Below are 14487 nucleotides of genomic sequence, written 5' to 3' on the forward strand. Positions count from 1 at the left end.
TTCATGTGCTTATTTGTTAATTATATATTTTCTTTGATGAAATGACTCTGTCCCTTTTACCCATTTTCTGGTGCAGGGGTCATGCTAATCCTGTCCGTATCGTTCCAATTTTAGTATATGTGCTGCCGAAGCAAACAGACCTTTTACCCATTTTCTAATAGGACTGTTTATTTTTTCTGATTTTGAGTTTTGAGAATTCACTATATATTTTTCATATCAGTCCTTTGTCAGATATGTTGTTTGCAAACAGGTTCTCTCAGTCTATAGCCTATTTTTTCATCCTCTTCACATGGTCTTTCACAGAGGAGAAGCTGTTAATTTATTCATTTCTTTCCTTTACGGATTGTGGTTTTGTTGTCATGCCTAAGAACCCTTCATGAAGCCTAGGTCCTAAAGTTTTCTCTTATATTATATTCTAAAATTTTTATAAACGTATGTTTTACCTAATTCTTATGATCCATTTTGAGTTAATTTTTGTATAATGTGTGAGGTTTAGGTTGTGGTTCATTTTTTGGTGATATTTTTTGTTCATGTGTCATTTTTTGTTCATATTTTTGTAATTTTTTGTTCACATGTCATTTTTTGTTCATATTTTTTGTTCATATGTTTTGCTCTAGAGCCATTTGTTGGAAAGAATATCTTCCATTGAGTTGCTTTTGCACCTTTGTCAAAAATCAATTTGATATATTGGTGTGAGTCTATTTCTGAGTTCTCTATTCTATTCCATGGATTTATGTATCTATGCCTCCTTCAATATTGAAGTCTTGATTACTGTCACTACATAATAATTCTTGAAATTGGGTGTACTGATTCCTCTCATTTTATTCTTATTCTTAAGAATTGTGTTGACTATTCCAGGTCTTTTGAGTTTCCATACAAATTTTATAATACTCTTGTCTATATCTAAAAAAACTCTTGCTGGGATTTTTGATAGAAATTGTGTTAAACCAATATACCAATTTGGGGATAATTGACTGTATTGAATCTTCTCATCCATATACAATATATTCCTCATCATTCATTTAGGTTGGATTTCTTTCCTTAGTATTTTGTAATTTTTAGCATGCATGTCCTATACATGTTTTGTTGGACTTTCATTAAATATCTCATTTTTAAAGGATTGTGTATTGTATTGTAGTTTAAATTTTGCATTCCTTATGTTCACTATTAGTACCTAAAAATGTAATTGATGTGTGTATGCTGATCTTGTATCTTCCCACCCTGCTGAATTCACTTATTAGTTTCAGGAGTTTTTTGTCATTACCTTGGGATTTTCTATATGGATCACCATACCATCTTTAAATAGAGATAGCTTTATTTCTCCCTTTCTAATCTCAATGCCTTTTGTTTCTGTTTCTTGCCCCATCACACTGGCTAAAACCTCTAGTACTATATTGAGTAGCAGTGGTGAGAATGGACTTCCTTAACTTGTTTCTAATCTTACCTAGAAAGCATTCAATCTTTACCATTTTAGTATGATGTTAGCCGTAAGAGGCTCTTTTGTAGATGTTCTGTATCAAATTGAGCAAGTTCCCCTTTATTTCTAGGGTTTTCTGAGGAATTTTTTTAAAATTATGAATGGGCATTGAATTTTGTCAAATGCTTTTTCCATATCCATTGATACAATCATATAATTTTCTTCTTTATTCTGTTAATATGGTTTATTACATAAATTAATTTTCAAATCTGTAACATTTTTAATGTCTGATATATTTCTTAGTTTTTTTTCTTAACTTGAAGCAAATATGAAATAAGGTACTTTTCTGTACTTCAAAATAATTTAAAAATTACACAGACTTGTAAAACAGTGTAAGCAATTAATTACTCAGAAAAATGTGTGGCAGAAGGACATACAGCTTGGTAGTCAAAAAGAGAAGCAATTTGTAAAGCGTAGCTCAGTAGTACTTAACCTAGGCTTCACAATAGAATCAGATGAGATGCTTTTACAACATACTTTTAACTATGATTTCATTGATCTGGTGTAGTTTCATTGATCTGGTGTGGTCTCAAGCATTACTATTTTTCAAAGCTACCCTGGTGATTCTAAAGTACAGCCAATGTTGAGAACCACTGGCATTGTGGAACAAACTTAACAATGTGGACTTTAGACTCAGATGCAAAGTACCTAGTAGTAGTTATGATACATATAAAGGATATATTTATCAGACTTAGAATATAGAAGTATCTCGTACAACTTACAGGAAATATTCATAGAAAACGAAAACACATATGTTTTCATCCTCTTCTCCTTCCTGCTGGTTAAAATTTGAATGACAAAATTTGTTCCCAAGCAGCCATCTTGTACCAGGAAGTGGGCGCCAGGTATTGAGAATGGCAGAGCAACAAGATAAACTGGAGCCTGGTGATTACAATACAACCACATCAGCCCTGGAAAACTTCCTTACGAATGTTTTTTAAGGCATAGAAAAATAAGCTTATACATATATTGAACCCCTGTTATTTATAGTTTTTTCATTGGCTCTCTTATACCTAATACAAAGGAAAAAATGTTAAATATAGGCATGCTTTAAATCACTGTTGGTGGGTCAAAAACTGTGAAGAATCTGAAGGACGGGAAGTAGATAGGCTCTGATTGAAGAAGGAACTACAGCACAGGGCACACATGGGAGAGTATTCTTATAGATGGTGAAATAATCCCAAGAGTTCTCCAGACCAAAAGGTGAAACCTAGAACCAAGCAGTGGTCTTAGAGGCAGCCACTTTGTATAACAGGAAGAAAAGCCAAAAAACTCAGCCCCTTTTTATCCCTCTACCCACCACATGGACCAGCAAGCAGTAACAGAGGAATCTGTCTTCAGGGGAAAGCAATAAGTACAGGAGCTTAAGGCTGTGAGACAGGGTAGTGCCTTGGGTGATGATGACGGGCAATGGCTAAGAAAATAACAATATTTATGAGAAATAGCAAAGCACATATAGTCATCAAGTTACCCTTCCTTATGGCATGTTCTCCATCTCACTCACTCTCACTGAAAATAGTACCTCTGTCTGTTTCCCCTATTCTCTGAAATAGATTGCATAGCCAGGGGAAGCAGTCTAATATGATATCTCAACTACAAAGAGAAGCATATAATAAGAGACTTGCCAAACATTTAGACAAAGAAAATCCTATGAAATGTAGACAAAAAGACTCAACAAATTAAAAGACTTTCACTACAGTAACAGTCCTAAGAACACGAATATACAATAATAAGCTCAAAATGATAAGAAAAGATATCACATCAATGAAAGATCAAGCAATTATGAATACAATAATAGGCAAATATGAAAACTTAAGAGACTTTTAAAAGTAAATAATAGATGAAATTAGAGGCATGAAGGACCAATCAAGACATTTTCACATTTTTCTAAAAGAGTTCCATTGAATAAAATTGGAGAAAATGAGTGGGGAGAAATAGTTGAAGAATAGCCAAAAAGAAAAACCTCTTCAGACACAAAATCATTAATCCTCAGATTGAAAGGACCCTCTGATTGCCAAGCAGGATGACTTATGAAAACAAGAAAAGTAATTTTTTTAAAAAGACTTAAAATTAGACACACCACAATGAAATTTTAGAGCATCAAGTATAACATGAAAATACTAAAAGCATTCAGAGAGAAAATAAAGACCACCTACAGTGGAACAAGAATCTGTTTGACATCACATTTTCCATTATCAAAATCACATGCAGGAAAGCAATGCAGCAATATCTTCAAACTGTTGAGTTAAAATAATGCTGAAACTTGAATTTAATACTGAGCCAAACTATTATATAAGTAGGAGGGAGAAATTAAGACATTTTGGATATATAAGAACCCAGAAAACTTACCACCCACAGAAACCCTCAGAAAGAATTGTTAGAGAATATACTTCAGCAAGAAGAAAAATAATTTGTGGAAAGTAATGATGTTAAGGGAATAATGCTTAATAATTTATGTATTATTTATATAAGTAAGAACTAATTTTTAAAATGAGATATAACCTATCTACCATCTGGGAGAAAATTTTGCAAGTGTAAGAGCAGTGAAGTGTGTTACCCATAAATTTTACTTGAACCAAGAAAAACATAACATTTTCATTTTACCTCAACAAAGGGGATATGAATACTTATGTAGCTTTTCCAGCCATTTAGAAGAGCATGAGGGGTGTCTGTGGTCACTGGCCTAAGTCAATTCCCAGGAAACAACTTCTAGAAAGTACCTGCTCATCTATAGTTAGTTCCAGGGATCATCTCTGGTCTAAAATATCCTTTTATGAAGCAAAGTGGAAGTGGTTCATAAAGTGAAAGAAAGCAGAAAACTGATCCACACAATAGTGTACTCAAGAGATTTCATTCTATCAAATAGTTTCTGAGCTTCTCCTATGTGCCAGGCTCTGTGCAAGGGGGAATACAGAAATGAGAAGACAAATAAAGAAGAAATGGCAGATCTTGCTCTTTGAAGAGATGGCCTTTGTGCTTCAGTCTTTCAGAAAAAATGAAGAATTTTTAATGAAGCTATTACATCAAGGATAGCAATAAGAGACAGACCCAAACTACCAGTGTTTTAGGAATCTCAGTGTGGTACAGGCTATGGGAAGATTTTGTACCTTGAAAACCTGAAAGCAGGGAAACCATCTGGAAGCTAATGAAATAATTACAGGCACTTTGTGAAAGTAGCCTTATAGAAGTTGAGAGGGATAAACATCAGAAATTTGAGTAAGATTTCTGTAATCAAATCCTAGATATTCCATCTTTTATTGCATATTTAAAATATAGTTCTTCCTGAGGAAACCATGTGGTGTGGTGGAAAAAGTGTAGACTTTAACTGTATGACCCCAAGCAAATTACTTAGTCTCACTGAGCTTCAGTTTACTCAGCTATATAATGTGGGTAAGAATAGAGCCAAACCTGTAGGCAATTTGTAAGAATTAGATGAAATAATGAGTATAAAGTTCTCAGCCCATAGTTGGTGATATTTAATAATAGGCATGATTTATAGACCTGTACTTAAAAATTACCCTACAGACACGTTATTGAATTTTTGTGTGTATGTCACCTATTCCAGTTACTATGGCTGCATAACTAATTGCTCCAAAGCTTGGAAACATGAAGCAATCATTCATTATTATCACGGATCCTGTGGGTTAGAAATTTGGACAAGATGGCCAGGCATGGTGGCTCACACCTGTAATCTCAGCACTTTGGGAGGCCAAAGCAGGCGGATCACGAGGTCAGGAGTTTGAGACCAGCCTGACCAACATGGTGAAACCTCGTCTCTACTAAAAATACAAAAATTAGCCGGGTGCGGTGGAGCCCACCTGTAATCCCAGCTACTCGGGAGGTTGAGGCAGGAGAATCGCCTGAACCAGGGAGGCTGAGATTGCAGTGAGCTGAGATGGCACCATTACACTCCAGTCTGGGTGACACAGCAAGACTCCGTCTCGAAAAAGAAAAGAAAGGAAAGGAGAGGAGAGGAGAGGAGAGGAGAGGAGAGGAGAGGAAGAAAGAAGGAAAGAAGGAAACAGAAAGAGAAAGAAAGAGAAAGAAAGAGAAAGGAAGGAAGGAAGGAAGGAAGGAAGGAAGGAAGGAAGAGGAAGGAAGGAAGGAAGGAAAGAAAGAAAGAAAGAAAGAAAGAAAGAAAGAAAGAAAGAAAGAAAGAAAGAAAGAAAGAAAGAAAGAAAGAAAGAAAGAAAGGAAATTTGAACAAGACACAGTGAAAATAACTTGTCTTTGCTCTATAATGTCTGGGCCTCAGCTGGAATACTCACAGGCCAGGGACTGGAATCATCTCTAGTCTAGTCCACTCAGAGCATGTCTGGCAGTTGATGCTGGCTGTCAGCTGGGGGCCTCAGTTGCCCTCCATAACCGAGCATCTCTATGTGATTTCTCTACTTTAGCTAATTTGGTTTGTCTCACATTATGATGGCTGGTGTTGGAGAGAAAAACCTTTTCCCCTACCCTCTAATTTCAGTGTTTGGGGGCCTGAAAATTAAACTGACAACACACATATCAGCAAGAGAAAATAACAAATTTAATTACATCCACATGGGAGTTCACAAAGAAATGTGACTCAAGAAGGAGGTTAGAATTGGAGGCTTGTATAGCATCTTAATAAAGGATGGGGAGGAGCAGAGGGGCATTTCTGAGAGAATAAATGACTTCTTAGAAGGAGAAAGGGCATTTCTTGAAAAAAATTTAAATGAGTTTTTAGAGAAATAAATGAGCCCTTAGGAGAACAGGTGAGAGATATCATACTTTTGTGATGTTTAGGTGTGGTGCTTGGGAGTGGTGCCCACTTCTCATCTCCGAAAAAAGAATATTACCTCTCCTTTCCAAATTTGACAACTTCATCATTCTTCAGTTGACAAACTCATAAATGTCATATTTACTAATATGAAATTATTTCCACCCTATAGAATTGTATGTGATATAACATCACAGGCTCTTAGTCCTGCATTGAAAATTCACCCATTTGAACAGAGACACTTTAGTATAAGGATTAAGCTCATACGTTTTGGAGTCCGACAGACCTTGATTTGATTCCTGACTCAGCCATTTACGACCTAAGTATTTAGATCAGTCAGGATGAATTTAGCTGCCAGGGACAGAAAGGACAACTAAGAGTGGCTTAAACAATAAGCCTCTAAGTAGGGCAATTCCAAGATTTTTAATTCAGTGGCTCTTCAGGGATCCACTGCTTTTCACATATCCCTTCTCTCTTCCCCAGTTTATCAGCAGTGCCTGCTCACATGAGCTACAAAATAACACATGTTCTAGGCATTATGTGTAGAACCAACCATTTTATTTTATTATTTTTTATTTTTATTTTTTGAGATGGAGTCTCGCTCTGTCGCACAGGCTGGAGTGCAGTGGCCGGATCTCAGCTCACTGCAAGCTCTGCCTCCTGGATTTATGCCATTCTCCTGCCTCAGCCTCCCGAGTAGCTGGGACTACAGGCGCCCGCCACCTCGCTCGGCTAGTTTTTTGTATTTTTTTAGTAGAGATGGGGTTTCACCGTGTTAGCCAGGATGGTCTCGATCTCCTGACCTCGTGATCCACCCGTCTTGGCCTCCCAAAGTGCTGGGATTACAGGCTTGAGCCAACGCGCCCGGCCGAACCAACCATTTTAAACAAAAGCAAGGACATTTCTTCCAACAAATGTGCTTTTATTCTCCATGAAAATCTTTCCTAGAAGCCGCTCAGCAGACTTCCTTTCAGGTCATTAGCCAGGATTTCTTCCATTTCCATGCCTTAGCCAATTATTGGCAAAAGGAATGAGACCACTGATTGAGTAAACTTGATCATGATTCACCTCCTTAGAATGGGAGAAAATTCAGTCTCTCCAGAAGATTACAGCTGATGAGAGGAAGGTGAAAAAAAATGAGGTTCTGTTAGTGAGAAATTAGTGAAAGAAACCAACAAAGTTTGCCACAATACTTAACATATCTGAGCCACATGGTGGGGATCCCCATGATACAGTTTTTTTTTTTTTTTTTTTTACAAGGAAGTGTTATGATCATTAAATAAGATAACAGATAATACTCGTAAAGTCCTCAATAAATATCAGCTATTAATGTTGTGACTGATTATGTTATTTTGGCTTTTAATTTGGTAGCTGGTCCTTTCCATATTTCTCTTCTGTCTTCCACAACTTGACATCAGTGCTTTCTTTCATAGTCAGAAGATGGCTACAACAATTCTGTGCATCACATGAAGATAATATTTTTGATCCTCAGTTTCCCTATCTGTAAATTGGAGATATTCATATTTACCTCAAAGATTAGTTGTGAGGATTAAATGAAATCATTCAAATAAGAGCTCAATAAATTTAGCTATTATTGTTGCTGTTATTGACATCAGTACCCTCTGGCAAGTGCACAACATGACGCCAAGCTTAAATCAAGTGCTGAACAAATAGTGCTGTTGTTGTAAATAAACATTTGTTTGTCCAGTCTGTGCAAGAAAGGGCCGAGAAACCTTCATGACCTTTGGCTAAGCAAAATACCTTACACGTATCAAAAGCCCATATAACAAAAATAGATACCTTGGACTTGATCACAATGAGAAATTTTTGTGCCTCAAATGATACCATGAAGAAAATGAAAAGATAATCCACAGAATGGAGGAAAATATTGGCAAATCATGTCGCCAATGAAAGGCTTGTATCCAGAAAATATAAAGAACTCTTGAAACTGAAAAATTTAAAAAAAAAATTTTAAATAAGCAAATAACCTAAATAAATAGTTCTCCCAATAAGATATAGGAATGGCCAATAAGCACCTGAAAAGATGATTAACACCATTAGTCTTTAGGGAAATTGAAGTGAAAGCCAAAATCAGATACTACTTCACACTCACTAAAAAGAAAGAATAGAAAAGACAGATAATAAAAAGTTTTGGCTAGGATGTGGAAAAATTGGAACCCTCATACACTGGTAGTGGGAATGGTGCATTTGGAAAACAGTCTGGCAGTTCCTCAGGTGATTAAACAGGGTTACCATATGATCAAGAAATTCCACACTGAGGTATATACCTAAGAAAAATGAAAACAAATGTGCACAGAAAAATTTGTACACACATGTACATTGCAGCATTATTAATAGTCAAAAATTGTAAACAACCCAATGCCCATCAATAGATGAATGGATAAACAATATGTGATATATCCATAAAATGGAATATTATGTAGACATAGAAAATCAAGTACTGATGCATGCTACAACATAGATGAACTGTAAAATATTATGCTAAGTGAAGGAGGCCAGACACAAAATGCCACATATTGTATGAGTCAATTTTTATGAAATGTCCAGAATAGGCAAATCCATAGAGACAGAAAGGAGGTTAATGGTTGCCTGGGGCTGGAGGTAGGGTGATACAGGGAATTATGCTAATGGGTACCTGGTTTCTTTTGGGGTGGTAAAAATGTTCTAAAATGGATTGTGATGATGATTGCACAACTCTGAATATACTGAAAACTGTTGAATTTTAAACTTAAGTGCGTGAATTTTGTGGTGTGTGAGTTATATCTCAATAAAGCTATTTTTAAAAAAAGAATATGTTGGGCCTTGCAATTAATACAAAGAGGAATAAAACGCATTCCTTCTGTTATGGCTCTCACTATTTATTAGGATGGTTAAGAAATGCACAAAATTAGCATTCCTGGCTCCATTTTATGTCCCCACCCTTGCTTTTTTAAAATTCCATTTTAAATATATGATGTGTGTTTATATTTGATTTACCCTTACAAATCACTTCCAATTTCTGGGACGATATGAACTAAAGAAAAAACTTCAAATAATAGTAATACAAGGTAGAAAGTGTTCAGTGCCATAAGAGATTTGGATGGGGACACGTAGCCAAACCATATCACCCTCATATGTGCAAGATGGATGAATCTCAAAAACACTACGCTAAGAAGCCTTACACAAAAGAGTACATTTTGTATGATTTCATGTATATACATTTCTAAATCACCCTCATATGGTTTGGCTCTGTGTCCCCACTGAAATCTCACCTTGAATTGTAGTTCCCATAATCCCCACGTGTCATGGGAGGGACCCGGTAGGAGGTAATTGAATCATGGGGGCAGTCCCCACTCAGTGCTGTTTTCGTGATAGTGAGTTCCCACGAGATCTGATGGTTTTATAACGGGCTTTCCACCCTTTTGCTCTGCACTTCTCCTTGCTACTGTCATGTGAAAAAGGACGTGTTTGCTTCCCCTTCCGCCATGACTGTAAGTTCCTTGGGCCTCCCCAGCCATGCTGGACCCTGAGTCCATTAAACCTCTTTCCTTTATAAATTATCCAGTCTTAGGTATGTCTTTATTAGCAGCGTGAGAACGGTCTAATACAGGGGAGAAGTAAAGAGCATTTATGGAAAGGGAAATATGGGAGTGCCCCATCTCTCAGTGAATCTTTGTTTCCCTGATCTCCTAATTAACCACAGGAGAAACAAGTCAGAAGACACATAAATGGATCCCAGAGGGACTTCGGTAGAACCAGTGAGTGGCTGTATGTTCAAATCTGATGAACTCTGAGAGTCTGGGTTATGTCGAGGACTGAATTCTTAGGTAGTTTGGGCTCTACTGGGCTGTATCATGCACTGGCAGCTAACCCAATGGTAGGATGAGGAAAGTAATGCAAGCCTCTTAAGCTGGAGTGTGCCTGCAACCTGCACCTGACCAGCACTGAGCAAGTGGAAACATGAGATTTGTTTGCCATTAAGCAAGCCTACAGAGGAAAAGCCAGATACGGGTACGTGAGTCTTCAGCATGGCAGCTTCAGGCGAAGCTCAGCTGTTGGCACAGCAGGCACTGGGCTGTCTGCTCAGAAACTGTCAGGAACATTATAATTAAACATCCCCGCCTTTCCCTGACCAGGGCTGACAGCTGTGAGAACAGAGCTGCTAGGAGAGGCACACATATTCTTGAATCAATTCTGATACAGGAAGGGGGTGGGAATCATCCCACCTCCACAATTTCCAGAATAAAGGGCACTTCTATTCCTAGGAAACCCATGAGTCAGAGATTCCAAAGGCATCTTGAATGATAGAAGTACTTTTCTACACTTTGGAAAAATTGTGGCAGTTTTTTATAAATTTATGTACACAGCTATCTTGTGATCCATCAATTCACCTCCTAGGTATTTAGCCAAGATAAATGACAACATATGCCCAGAAAAAGACTTGAATATGATTGTTCATATCAGCTTTATTCATAATAGCCCGAAGTGGAGACAGCTCAGGTATTCATCAACAGAATAATGGGTAAACAAACTATGATTTACTTATACAATGGAATACCACTCAGCAAGAAAAAGGGATGCATTATTAATACATGCAAGATGGATGAATCTCAAAAACATTATGCTAAGAAGTCTTACACAAAAGAGTACATTTTGTATGATTTCATGTATATACATTTCTAAATCAGGAAAAATCTACAGCGGAAAAATTTAGAACATGAATTACATTTGAGAGGGTTGGGGGCAGAAAATAGCTGGAAAGGGGGAATAGGAGGGGACGTTATAGGGTGATGATCATGTTGTATCACTTCATAGGGGTTTGGTTTACATGGGTATATGCATTTCTCAAAACTCAGTGAATGCACATCAAAAAGAAAAACAGAATGGGAAAGAAAATGAAGAATACATGTCATGTTGGGGGCAGGGGGGATGTTGGACATTATCAGATTTGAATTTTTAAAAGTCAGTCTGAAACAACCAATTAAAAGTAGGTAAAATCTTAAACATTTTACTAAAGCAGATATATGGATGGAAAATAAGCACATGAAAATATTTTCAGCATTATTCTCAATTAGCAAAATGCAAATAAAGTCACAATGAGCTATCACTGAATGCTATCAGAATGGCTAAAGTTAAAAATAATGACAATTCCAAGTGCTGATGAAGACTGAAAGCAACAGGACCTCTCATATATTACTGGTGGGAATATAGAACTGTACAGCCACCCTGGGAAACAATTTGGCATTTTTTTTTTAATTTTCTTTTTTTTTTTTTTTTTTTGAGACGGAGTCTCACTCTGTCGCCAGGCTGGAATGCAGTGGTGCGAACTCGGCTCACTGCAAACTCTGCCTGCTGTGTTCACGTGATTCTCCTGCCTTAGCCTCCCGAGTAGCTGGGACTACAGGCGTGCACCACCACGCCCAGCTAATTTTTGTATTTTTAGCAGAGACGGGGTTTCACCATGTTGGCCGGGATGGTCTCGATCTCTTGACCTCGTGATCTGCCCACCTCGGCCTCCCAAAGTGCTGGGATTACAGGCGTGAGCCACTGCACCCGGCCAATTTGGCATTTTTTTAAAATTAAATGCACACTTGCCATATGAATGAGTAATCCTACTTGTTAAATAGAATTTAAGGGAGGCCATTGTTTTGGACTGAGCTCCTGCACTAGGCCCAACAGACCAGATCAAAGCAGAATTGAGTCACTTGTACTAAGTGCCATGTAACCAAACTGAACTTAACTCTGGCCAGTTTTGAAAAGAACAAGAGATTCACAGCAACCAATCCCAAGGGGCCCAGTCAACCTGAGCAGGTATGATAAGGAAGCCTTCCCTGCTTTAACCCTATAAGGAATGTTACCTGAAGTAACCTGATGTTAACCAATCTGCTTTTCACACTATGATATCAGTTTTCTTGTTTCTGCTTAAACTAACTTATAAAAACCAACTGTTCTGCCGTGCCCAGTGGAGTGCCTTTCTATCTTGTAGATTAGATGTTGCCTTGGCCGGGTGCAGTAGTTCACGCCTGTAATCCTAGCACTTTGGGAGGCCAAGGCGGGCAGATCACTTGAGGTCAGGAGTTCGAGATCAGTCTGGCCAACATGGTGAAACCCCAGCTCCACTAAAAATTCAAAAACTAACCAGGTGTGGCGGCATGTTCCTGTAATCCCAGCTACTCCGGAGGCTAAGGCATGAGAATCACTTGAACCTGGGCTGCAGTAAGCCGACATCACACCACTGCACTCTAGCTTGGGCGACAGAGCAAGACCCTGTCTTTAAAAAAAAAAAAATAGAAGAAGATCCCTAATTCGTGAATTGCTAACAAAATCCAATTAGATCTTTACGCTAATTTGTTGAAATTTTCTTTTTAAACACATTCCTGGGTATTTACTCCAGAGAAATGAAAACTTCTGTTCACACAACAACCTAAGTAAGCAGCAAGAATGACTTGTCTCTGCTGTATAGTATCTGAGACCGTGGCTGGAATGTCTTGAATAGCTGGGGATGACTCAAATCTGGTGGGCTGGAAGCCTCTGGTAGCATCTTCACTCACATATCTGGCATATGAACTGGGATAACTCAAAGACTGCTTAGTGAAGACTGTTGACCATAGTACCTACAAATGGGAATGTTCAGAAGTGAGCATTCCAAGAGAACCAGGTGGAAGCTGTATTGCCTTTTGTGCCTCAGTATCTGACCTAGCCTCAGAATCCATTCAGTGTCACTTCTACCACATTCTATTGATTAATACAAGTCACTAAGGCCAGCCCAAATTCAAGGGGAAAAGAATTAGACTGCACCTCTTGATAGGGGAGTGGCAAGGTCACACTGCAAAAGAGCATGTGGGATATGGGATAAGAGATATGGTCACCTCTATCCTTGGAAGATATAATCTTCCATAGTGAACAAATAAATTAATCTATGTAGAATTCTAGACAGCCACTGATTTTTAAAAATCCCACCACAAAAATATTAAATAATTTGGGATGTTAAAAATAAGATGGGATTGCAGTACATTTGGCTTCATAGAGACAGCACCTAGGCAAGTGAGAGCTGGATGGGCACTGGGCGACTCTGTGCCTTGCTGATGAAATAATAACTAAACATGGGCAAAGGAGAGCCTAAGAAGCTGAAAGGCAAAATGTCATCATATGCATTCTTTGTGCAAACTTGCCAGGAAGGAGCACAAAAAGTAGCACCCAGAAGATTCAGTCAGTTTCTCAGAGTTTTCTAAGAAGTGCTCAGAGAGGTGGAAACCTGTCTGCAAAAAAGAAAGGAAAATTTGAAGACGTGGCAAAGTCGGTGAGGCCCGTTACAAAACAGAAATGAAACCTAAATCCCTACTGAAAGGGAAACAAAAAAGTTCAAGGATCCCAATGCACTCAAGAGGCCTTCTCGAGCCTTTGTCTTGTTCGGTTCTGAGTACCGCCCAAAAATCAAAAATAACATCGCAGTCTATCCATTAGTGACGTTGCAAAGAAACTGGGAGAGATATGGAATAACACTGCTGCAGATGATAAGCAGCCATATGAAAGGAAGACTGCAAAGCTGAAGGAAAAATATGACAAGGATTTCACTGCACACGGAGCTAAAGGAAAGCCTGATGCAGCAAAAAGGAAAGCCGTCGGGGCTGAGAAAAGCAAGAAAAAGAATGAAGAGGAGGAAGATGAAGAGGATGATTGTTGAGGAGGAAGATGATGATGAATAAGCTGGTTCTAGTGCAGTTTTTTCTTTCTTGTCTGCAAAGCATTTAACCTCCCTGTATACAATTCACTCCTTTTAAATTAAAAAAAAAATTGAAATGTAATATTGTATAAGATTTAACAACTATACAGTGTCTTTTTTTGTATAGTTAGCACACTACCAAATGTGTAGTTAGCTAGCCCTATCCTGGTGGTATGTTCAATAGTCACTAATCTTGCCTGTTACAGCACAGTGGTTGCAAATTGGCATGGAAATTTAAAGCAGGTTTATGTTGGTGCACAGCACAAATTAGTTATATATGGGATGACAGTGTTTTCATCTTCAGTTCTCTCTGATGCAGCTTATACAAAATAACTGTTGTTTTGTTTACTAAATACTAATTTTTAATTGCAAAAAGTTGCAGCTGTTTTGTTTGACATTCTAAATGCTTCTAAGTAAATATAATTTTAAAAATTAATATTGTTGTCTTTCCTTTTCATAGGCCTGAAATTTTTCTTTCGGGGGGGGGGAAGCTAGCCTTTTGCTTTTGCCCATTTTGTATCACATGAATGATTACAGTGTTTA

At 37.8% G+C, this 14487-nt stretch overlaps 2 pseudogenes; one reads left to right on the top strand and one right to left on the bottom strand.

Moving 5' to 3' along the window:
* Positions 1–36: 36 nt before the first annotated feature.
* On the bottom strand, positions 37–136 carry LOC126946995 (uncharacterized; annotated as a pseudogene).
* Positions 137–13324: 13188 nt separating this feature from the next.
* LOC126945870 (high mobility group protein B1-like) lies at positions 13325–13905 on the top strand (annotated as a pseudogene).
* The last annotated feature ends 582 nt before the right edge of the window (positions 13906–14487 follow it).

The sequence above is a fragment of the Macaca thibetana genome, chromosome X, assembly GCF_024542745.1.
Source record: "Macaca thibetana thibetana isolate TM-01 chromosome X, ASM2454274v1, whole genome shotgun sequence".
Taxonomy (NCBI): Eukaryota; Metazoa; Chordata; class Mammalia; order Primates; family Cercopithecidae; genus Macaca; species Macaca thibetana.